Genomic DNA, 8,616 nt, shown 5'->3' with positions numbered 1-8,616 from the left:
GCTAGATGGGGCAGTGAATAGAGCACTGGGTCTGGAGTCAGGAGGACCTGAGTTCAAATCCAGCCTCAGGCACTTAACACTTACTAGCTATGTGACCTTGGGCAAATCACTTAACCCCAATTGTCCTGCCTTACCCCTCCAAAAAGCTTGTTTATTCATTCATTCATTCATATATTTATTCATTTATAGTTTACAACATTCAGTTCCATAAACTTTTGAGTTTTAAATTTTCTTACCCTCCCTTCCCTTCCTCCTCTCCAAGACAGCATTAAATTTGATATAGGCTCTACGTATTCGTTCATATTAAACATATTTTCACATTAGTCACACTGTAAAAGAAGAATTATAACCAATGGAATGAACCACAAGAAAGAAGCAAAACAAAACAAAAAGAGAGAGAGAGCAAATAGTATGCTTTGATCTGCATTCAGACTCTGTAATTATTTCTCTGGATGTGGATGGCATTTTCCATCATGAGCCTTTTGGAATTGTCTCAGAACCTTGCACTGCTGAGAAGAGCCAAGTCTATCAGTTAGTTAGTCATCAAACAAGGTGGCTGTAACTGTGTACAATGTTCTCCTGGTTCTGTTCCCCTCACTCAGCATCAGTTCATATAAGTCTTTCCAGGTTTCTCTGAAGTCTGCCTGTTCATCATTTCATATAGCACAATAGTATTCCCATTACATTCATACACCACAACTTGTGCAGTCATTCCCCAATTGATGGGCATCCCTTCAATTTCCAATTCTTTGCCAACACAAAAAGAGCTGCTATAAATGTTTTTGTACATGTGGGTTCTTTTTCCATTTGTATGATCTCTTTGGGATACGACCTAGAAGTGGCAATGCTGGGTCAAAGGATATGCAGATTTTTATATCCCTTTGGGCACAGTTCCAAATTGCTCTCCAAAATGGTTGGATCAGTTAACAACTCTACCAGCAATGCATTAATGTTCCAATTTGCCCACATCTTCTCCAGCATTTATAATTTTCCTGTTTTTTCATGTTAAAGTTGTTTGTTTTTTTATATAATATTATAAGTATAAATTATTCTTCTAGTTCTGCTCACTTAACTCTGCATCAGTTCGTGTAAGTCTTTCCAAGTCTTTTTTGAAATTGTTTCCTTATTTCTCTATCACATTCATATACCACAACTTATTTATTCCTCAATTGATGAACTTCTCATTAGTTTCCATTTTCTGCCACCACAAGGTCTTCCATAAATATTTTTGCACATGAAAGACATTTCCCTCTTCCTTTAGTGCCAGATCTTAAACTATACTACAAAGCAATAATCAGTAAAAAAAAAAAACTATTTAATTCTGGTTAAAAAATAGAAAGATCAATCAGTGGAACAGATTAGATATATAACATTTAGAAGCAAATATATCTAATACCATAGCATTTGATGAACACAAAGACCCTTGCTACTGGGGAAAGGACTTGCTATTTAATTTTAAAAAATTTTCTGGGAAAACTGGAAAGAAGTATGGAAGAAATTAGATTTAGAGCAATACCTTTTATGGGATATACATGGTATCTTGTACAATGATAAATTCTAAATGAGTACATGACCTAGATATAAAAGGTAACATTATAAACAAATCAGAAATGTGAAAACAATTACCCATCAGATCATGACCAAACAAGGAATAGAAAGGACCACAGAAAATAAAATGAGTAATTTTTATTACAAAAATTAAAAGTTATTGCATGAACAAATTTGATAAAGTTTGAGTTAAAAGGGAACCAACTGGGAGGAAAATCTTTGCAGCAAGCTTCTCTGATAAAGATCTCATTCCCAAGATAGATAAAGAAATGATTCAAATTTATAAGAAAGATCCATTCCCTGATTGATAAGTAGTCAAATGATATGAACAAACAGTTCTCAAGGGAAGAAAGCTAGGCTATTAATAGTCATATGAAAAAAATGCTACAAATTACTCCTAATTAGAGAAATGCAAATTAAAGCACTTCTGACTATATGCCTCACACTCATCAGAGTGGCAAAGATGATAAAAAGGAAAATGATAAATATTGGAAGAGCCGTGGGAAAACAGGCACATTAATACCCTGTTGGTAGACATGAAGGGGTACAACCATTCTGGAAAGCAATTTGGAATTCTATACAAAAAGTTACTAAACAATGTGCCCTTTTACCCAATTATAATATAGCCAGGCTTATTCTTATTTATTCACATAATATCCTCCACCCCCACCATCCCATCAAATCCCAGTTCTTAAAATATAGCCTTTGTAGGTTTAGTAAGAGGTTTGAACTATGATTAAGCAGACTTCTTTTTACTTTGCAAAAAAAAGGTTGAATTAGACACATTAACACCTCTCTGCCTATTCTTATTAAGTCCTCAGACATTGTACTTTGTTGTTGTTAACTGGGGAAATAAAGAGGAAAATTAGAAAAAAAAACCCTTACGTTTCTTCTTCAAAACTGGAAAGGGGAAAAGCATGAAGGGAAGAAAGGTGATTGGATATGATATACTATTAATTAATGCTATACTATATTTAAATAAATATTTATTGATATATTTGTTTTTACATCACCTGTGTTTCCCACTAAGTCCCTTCACATAGCCCTTATAATAAAAACAAAAAAAAAGAGGAAGAAAGAAAAGTTCCATGAAACTTGCAAAATTCTGACATCATATGCAATTTTTCACACTAGGAATCTTCTCATCTCTTTTTTGGAGCCAGCCTTAGTCATTATAATTTTCAGTATTCGGTTTCAGTTGTTTTGTTGATGTTCATTCCATTGACAGTGTTGTAGTCCATATATACATATATATATATATATATATATATAGTTTTCATTTTCCTATTACTTCATCTTGTATGAGTTCATAAGTCTTTTCATGTTTCTATTTTTTCATCATGTTTATCATTTCTTCCAGTACACTAATACTCTGTTATATTCTCTTGCCACAGTTACAAAATACATTTACTCAGGAAGCTTTTATTAGACTTCCTCTACCTTCTCTTGATTTCTAAACATAAGTTAAAATGGTAGGAAGTTAATTTTGTTTGTTTTCAGAGAATAGAGTAAAACAATTAATTTTTGTGCCCAATAGTTTAGGATTCTTGATATCTTCAGAGATTATTGCCCTGATTGATTAATAAACTGGAACAGTTTGCTTCAGATATTAAAAAAAAGCTTTGAAAGAGCAAATTAAAATAATTATAAGTGTAGGGCTGGAAAGGATATCAATGGTCATTTAGTCAATTCCCCTGCTTCCAGGCAGAACCACACCTATGTTATCCCAGACCAGTTACCCCAGGAGCAGAAACTGGTGGTTCTGCTAAGAGGTATAGATATAAATTCACATAGATTTTACATAATCAGCTAGGGAAAATGTTATTTTCCTAGTATACGTATCTAAGAAGTGAGGAGAACATTCAGGTTGGAGATTTCTCAGATATTCTGATTCTTATGGAAATGATTATTATTGTCAGAAGAAACCTGGAGATTGTCTCTTGTGACTTTTGACATCCTAGGTACAGGACTAGAGAAGAGATGGTATTTTCATTTTTTCTTCCATATGGGAAGTGAATAGATGATTATTCCGATAGTATCAAAGACTAGGATTTAGGTTTCTGGATCATAGTTTAAGATATAAAAATGATGGGTTCTTGGCTATGAAGTGCATGAATCTTACAAGAACTGGGTAAAATGTGTTTAGCTAGAGGCTTTCCCACTTAAGAGAGATTTAAATGGGAGAAAATAAGTAAATAAAGTAAATGATTCTAGGTTCTGACTGCATTCTGACACTATTTAATCTTGTGATATAAAAGATGCTTTTCTAATATTAATAGGCTTTGACAGATTTTGCACTATTCTGAACTCAAAGTCAACCACATGTCAAAATGAAAACTTGAAGTAGGACTTTTTTCTCTTTGGATACTACTTTCCTGATCGAGATTTTTAACCACTGTCAAAAGAAGACATATAATAGTGCAACTATCCTGACATCTGTTAGAAGTTCCTTTCCAAAAACATTTGAGCATTTGATAATTTGTCTTATTTTGTTGACAATTTGAGATTTGAGTGCTCAGAACCAACCAATCCATAATTAACAAATATTTGTTAAGTTCTTGCCTTTTTCAAGGTACTGTGCTAAGTTCTAGAAACACGAAGATTAAAATAAAACAGTCCCTGCCTTCAGAGAGCTTATATTTTATAAGGAAGGGAAGAAAAAGAATTAGGGGAACTATTACTCAAATATTTAATGGATCCTTTCATCCCTGCATGCCTTGTGGGATTCTTGCCCACATTCTTGTCTTCTCCTGTTTGCACCAATGTACTTGAGGCCTTCCTTACCTCCACATCTTGGCACAAATCTACTTCTAAATAATCAAATTAATCAATCAACAAGCATTTTATTAAGTGACTATTTTGTGCCAGGCACCATGGTAGGCACTGGGGTTAAAAAGGCAAAAAAAAGTCTTTGCTGTCAAATAGCTTACATTCTAACAGGGACATGCACATATATAAGTATATAAAAAGTAATATTGGAAGGAGAAGACATTAGCATAGGGAAACCAGGAATAGCAATTCAATCCCCTGGGGAGACCAGGAACAGCAATTTAAAATTATACAAGCTTTCTTCCTATTGTTGTCTCCCATGCCTAGAATACATTTCCTACCTTACCTCTGTCTCTATCATATACTTTTACATGTATCCTTTCCTAGTTTTTCCAGCTTCAATGCCTTCCACCTAAAATATTTACCTCAAGTTTATTCTGCAATTTGTAATTTTGTAATTTACGTTGTAAATATTTGTATATATGGTATTTTATATATGTGTTGTTGCTTCATATAGAATGTTCCTTGAAGTCAGGGACAGTTTCATTTTTGCATTTGTATCCCTAGTGCCTTAAACAGTTCCTAGTTCACAATAAGTATTTAATAAATGCTTGTTGATGGATTGATGAAGCTTTTTTCAAATTTATTTTCCCACCCACTGATTCTTGTTGTTTTATGAGGTGATATTGTTTATGTTTTTTAATTGTTCTCCCCTATAAGATTTCATAATTGAGTTTATATTCTAAATTTGGGTTGTTTTAACTGCTAAATATATTCCTTTGATAAAGAAATTACATATTTTGCTACTGAAGTAGTTAATTGTAATAATCTGAATCAGTATTTGTTCTTCTATCCAATTTCCAATTTTTCACTGTCAACAACTTTTTTAAACAGGTCAGATAAATGGGATGGGCACAATTGTATATTCTACCTTCTTTTTTAAATTCTTTTGTTATTGATTTTTATCTTTGCTCTAATTAATCAGTTGTCAGACTGTACATAGAAAACTAATTTGGAAATAATTTCTACACTGTAACCATTTCCCCCAGCTTTTACAATGTCAGCAATTTCATTTTTATGATGTTATTTGGTGCTCAACATAGTTTTTCCTGATTCACTTTCTTCCTTGTTATCTACAAGGCTTCTCTTATTTTTTTTTTTTACTACTGAACCAGTTTTATAACATACTGCAATTCCATATTCCTTAATGATTTAACAATATTAAAAATTAAATCAAATAAACAGTTGGTGTCTGGCTATGAAAATCTTCAGCTTATATAATTTTTATTTTGTGTCTGTCTTTATAATTTTGTTCTTTTTAAATTTCTTAATGTAGATTTATTTTTTACTTCAATGATAAAAGAAAATTTCTATTTAATAAATATATGTTCCCAGTCAATACATGGTCAAAGTATATGAACAGGCAGTTTTTTGATGAAGAAATGAAAGCTATATATAGTCACATGAAAAAAAATATTCTAAATTATTGTTGATTTGAGAAATGAAACTTAAAACAACTCTGAGGTACCAACTCACAATTATCAAATTGGCTAAAATGATAGGAAGGGAAAATGACAAATGTTGGGGAGCATGTGGAAAAAATTGGGACACTAATACATTGTTGGTGGAATTATAAACGGATCCAGCCATTTTGGAAGTCAGTTTGGAATTATGCCCAAAGAGTTATAAAACTTCATATACCATTTGACCCAGTAATACCTCTACTAGATCTTTTTCTCAAGGTAATAAAAGAAAAAGGAAAAGAGCCTATATGTTCTAAAATATTTATAGCAGCTTTTTTATTGTGGTGGCAAAGAACTAGAAATTGAGGGGATGCCCATCATTTGGGAAATTGCTAAATAAGTTGTGTTATATGTTTATGATGGAATACTACTGCACTATAAGAAATGATAAGCAGATTGGTTTTGAGACATAGAAAGATGTAAATTAAATAATGCAGAGTGAAATGAGAAGAACCAAGGGAACACTGAATATAGTAACAGCAATATTATTTGAAGAGTAATTGGGAAAGACTAAGTTATTATGAGTAATATAATCATTCAAATCAACTACAAAGGATTTATGAAGGAAAATGCTATCCACATTCAGAGCAAGAACTGATATGTGGAAGTGTATGTATGTATATGTATATCTGTGTAATGTAATATATATGTGTATACACATATACATAGATATGGGTGTACACATATGTGTGTATATGTGTGTATGTGTGTATACACACACACTCACTCAGGCATACAACATTGCAGAATAGTAAATAGACAATTGGCCTTGGAATCAGGAAGACCTGATCAAATCCCTCTGATGCCTCCTGGCTAACCCTGGGTAAGTAACTTAACAACTCAGTGCCATCAGGCAGCTCTCCAAGATGATAAATTGCAAAGCAGGTCCTATCTGAGCATCATAAAAGGAGTCTCTCACTGGGAGCTCCCTACAATGATAAAACCATATCCAGGTTCAGACCAATAAAATTATATATAATATGTATATACATATATATATATATATATTTGTATACACGTCTGTATACACATAGTGCTTAAAACATTTTAATGGGTCCTGGGTGATAAAGATTTTAGATATTTCAGCTATCTTTGATAAAGTTTGGTTTGGAAAAGAGCCAACCTAGAATATTGTTCTTGATTAATCTATAATAAATGTACTAAGATGCTAAGTATAATTTGAGTCATTATGCAGACTCAAAGGACTCAGTCTAGATGATCTAAAGCATCATGCCTAGGAATTGAAAAAAGTTAGATTGGAAATGCTGTATAAGATTGATACTAAAAAATTGCTGTTTCTTTAAGAGCTTATTTGATTATTAAATTATATATATATATATATATATATATATATATATATATATGCAGTAGTAGCTGCCTGAGGCTTCTTTTCACTTTTAGAAATTTAGAAATTTTATTAAAATATTTATTTATTTTGGGGAGGGGGGAAGGCAAGGCAATTGGGGTTAAGTGACTTGTCCAAATTCACAGAGCTAGTAAGTGTCAAGTGTCTGAGGCTGGATTTGAGCTCAGGTCCTCCTGATTCCAGGGCTGGTGTTCTATTCACTGCACCACATAGCTGCCCCTTAGAATATTTATTAAAAGACTAAAATTTAACATCAACACAGACTACTAAACTTGCTTAAGAACTTTTTACATTTTAATTAATTTCAGTGCATAAAGCACTAGAATGATTCTTTGTCTATTCATGCTCATTCACTTTTCCTTTTATATAGCCATATGTAACAGCACACACAAGCAGCTTTCTAGAAGAATGCTGTTGTGAACAGTTTTCAAGGTTCTGATTACATACTATAGTGAACACTCTATTCAATTACAAATCAGAGCAAAACATTCACAGTAAATCAAGGTACAGCATTCATAATGTTACAATTTCACAGATAATCAAAATATAGCATTCACAACAACTTATCACAGAAAATGGCTCCATAGTTTTCACCTCAATGGTCACAAAGTTTTGAACAAAAAACATTCATTTAGTAACTCAATTATTTAATCATCTCAATCATTCAATCATCCTTAAATAGTCAAAGTTCTCCACTCATGGGGCACACCCAGTTACAAATCAATTATTATTCAGTCATCATTCACTATTCAATCATCAGAAAATACATAAGCCCTCCACTCTTAGGTCACTAGTAAATTAAAATTTCTCAGTCAGTACACAGTATCCAAGTAAAGTCTTCTTTCAGCTTGACTTGGGGTGGTCTCTCAGATTCCCTGGATCCCCTACCTAGATTCGCCAAACTGTCACCTGGGTTCAAAGGCAGATAGCTCTCAGATCCTTGTCCAGCTCTCCATGAATTTCCTGTTCCATGCTGAAGCTCACAGAGTTCAGTCCACCTTAAATCCTCCACAGTCTCTGTTCCCTGGAAGTTAAGGCTTAACAAAGCCACAAACAGGTTCATACAAAGTACTAGCACCACAGTCATGCTTCCTCAGTCTGTGGCAGCTTCAGCTGGCCCTTGGACCTCTTTAGCAGCTCCCAGAAGCTCTGGCTGGCCCTCGGACTCAGCAGCTCCTCAGCAGAAACTCCAGCTGGTTCCCAGAATCAAAATGACTTCACCCAGGTTCCCAAAATCAAAATCATTCTCTCCAGCCTTGGGGGGCCTTTCCTCTTCAGCCTCCCTGGCAGCAGCAGCTTCTGCCTCCATGAAGTTTAAGCTTACTCCAAGAAGATCTGTCTGACCCAGCAGGGACTTCTACACATACACACACACACACACACACACACACACACACACACACACACACA

The sequence above is a fragment of the Petaurus breviceps genome, unplaced genomic scaffold (genome assembly GCF_028583685.1).
Source record: "Petaurus breviceps papuanus isolate PSGF00001 unplaced genomic scaffold, PetGlider_PUasm1.0 151, whole genome shotgun sequence".
In the NCBI taxonomy this organism is placed as follows: Eukaryota; Metazoa; Chordata; class Mammalia; order Diprotodontia; family Petauridae; genus Petaurus; species Petaurus breviceps.
This window is presented reverse-complemented; position numbering follows the sequence as displayed.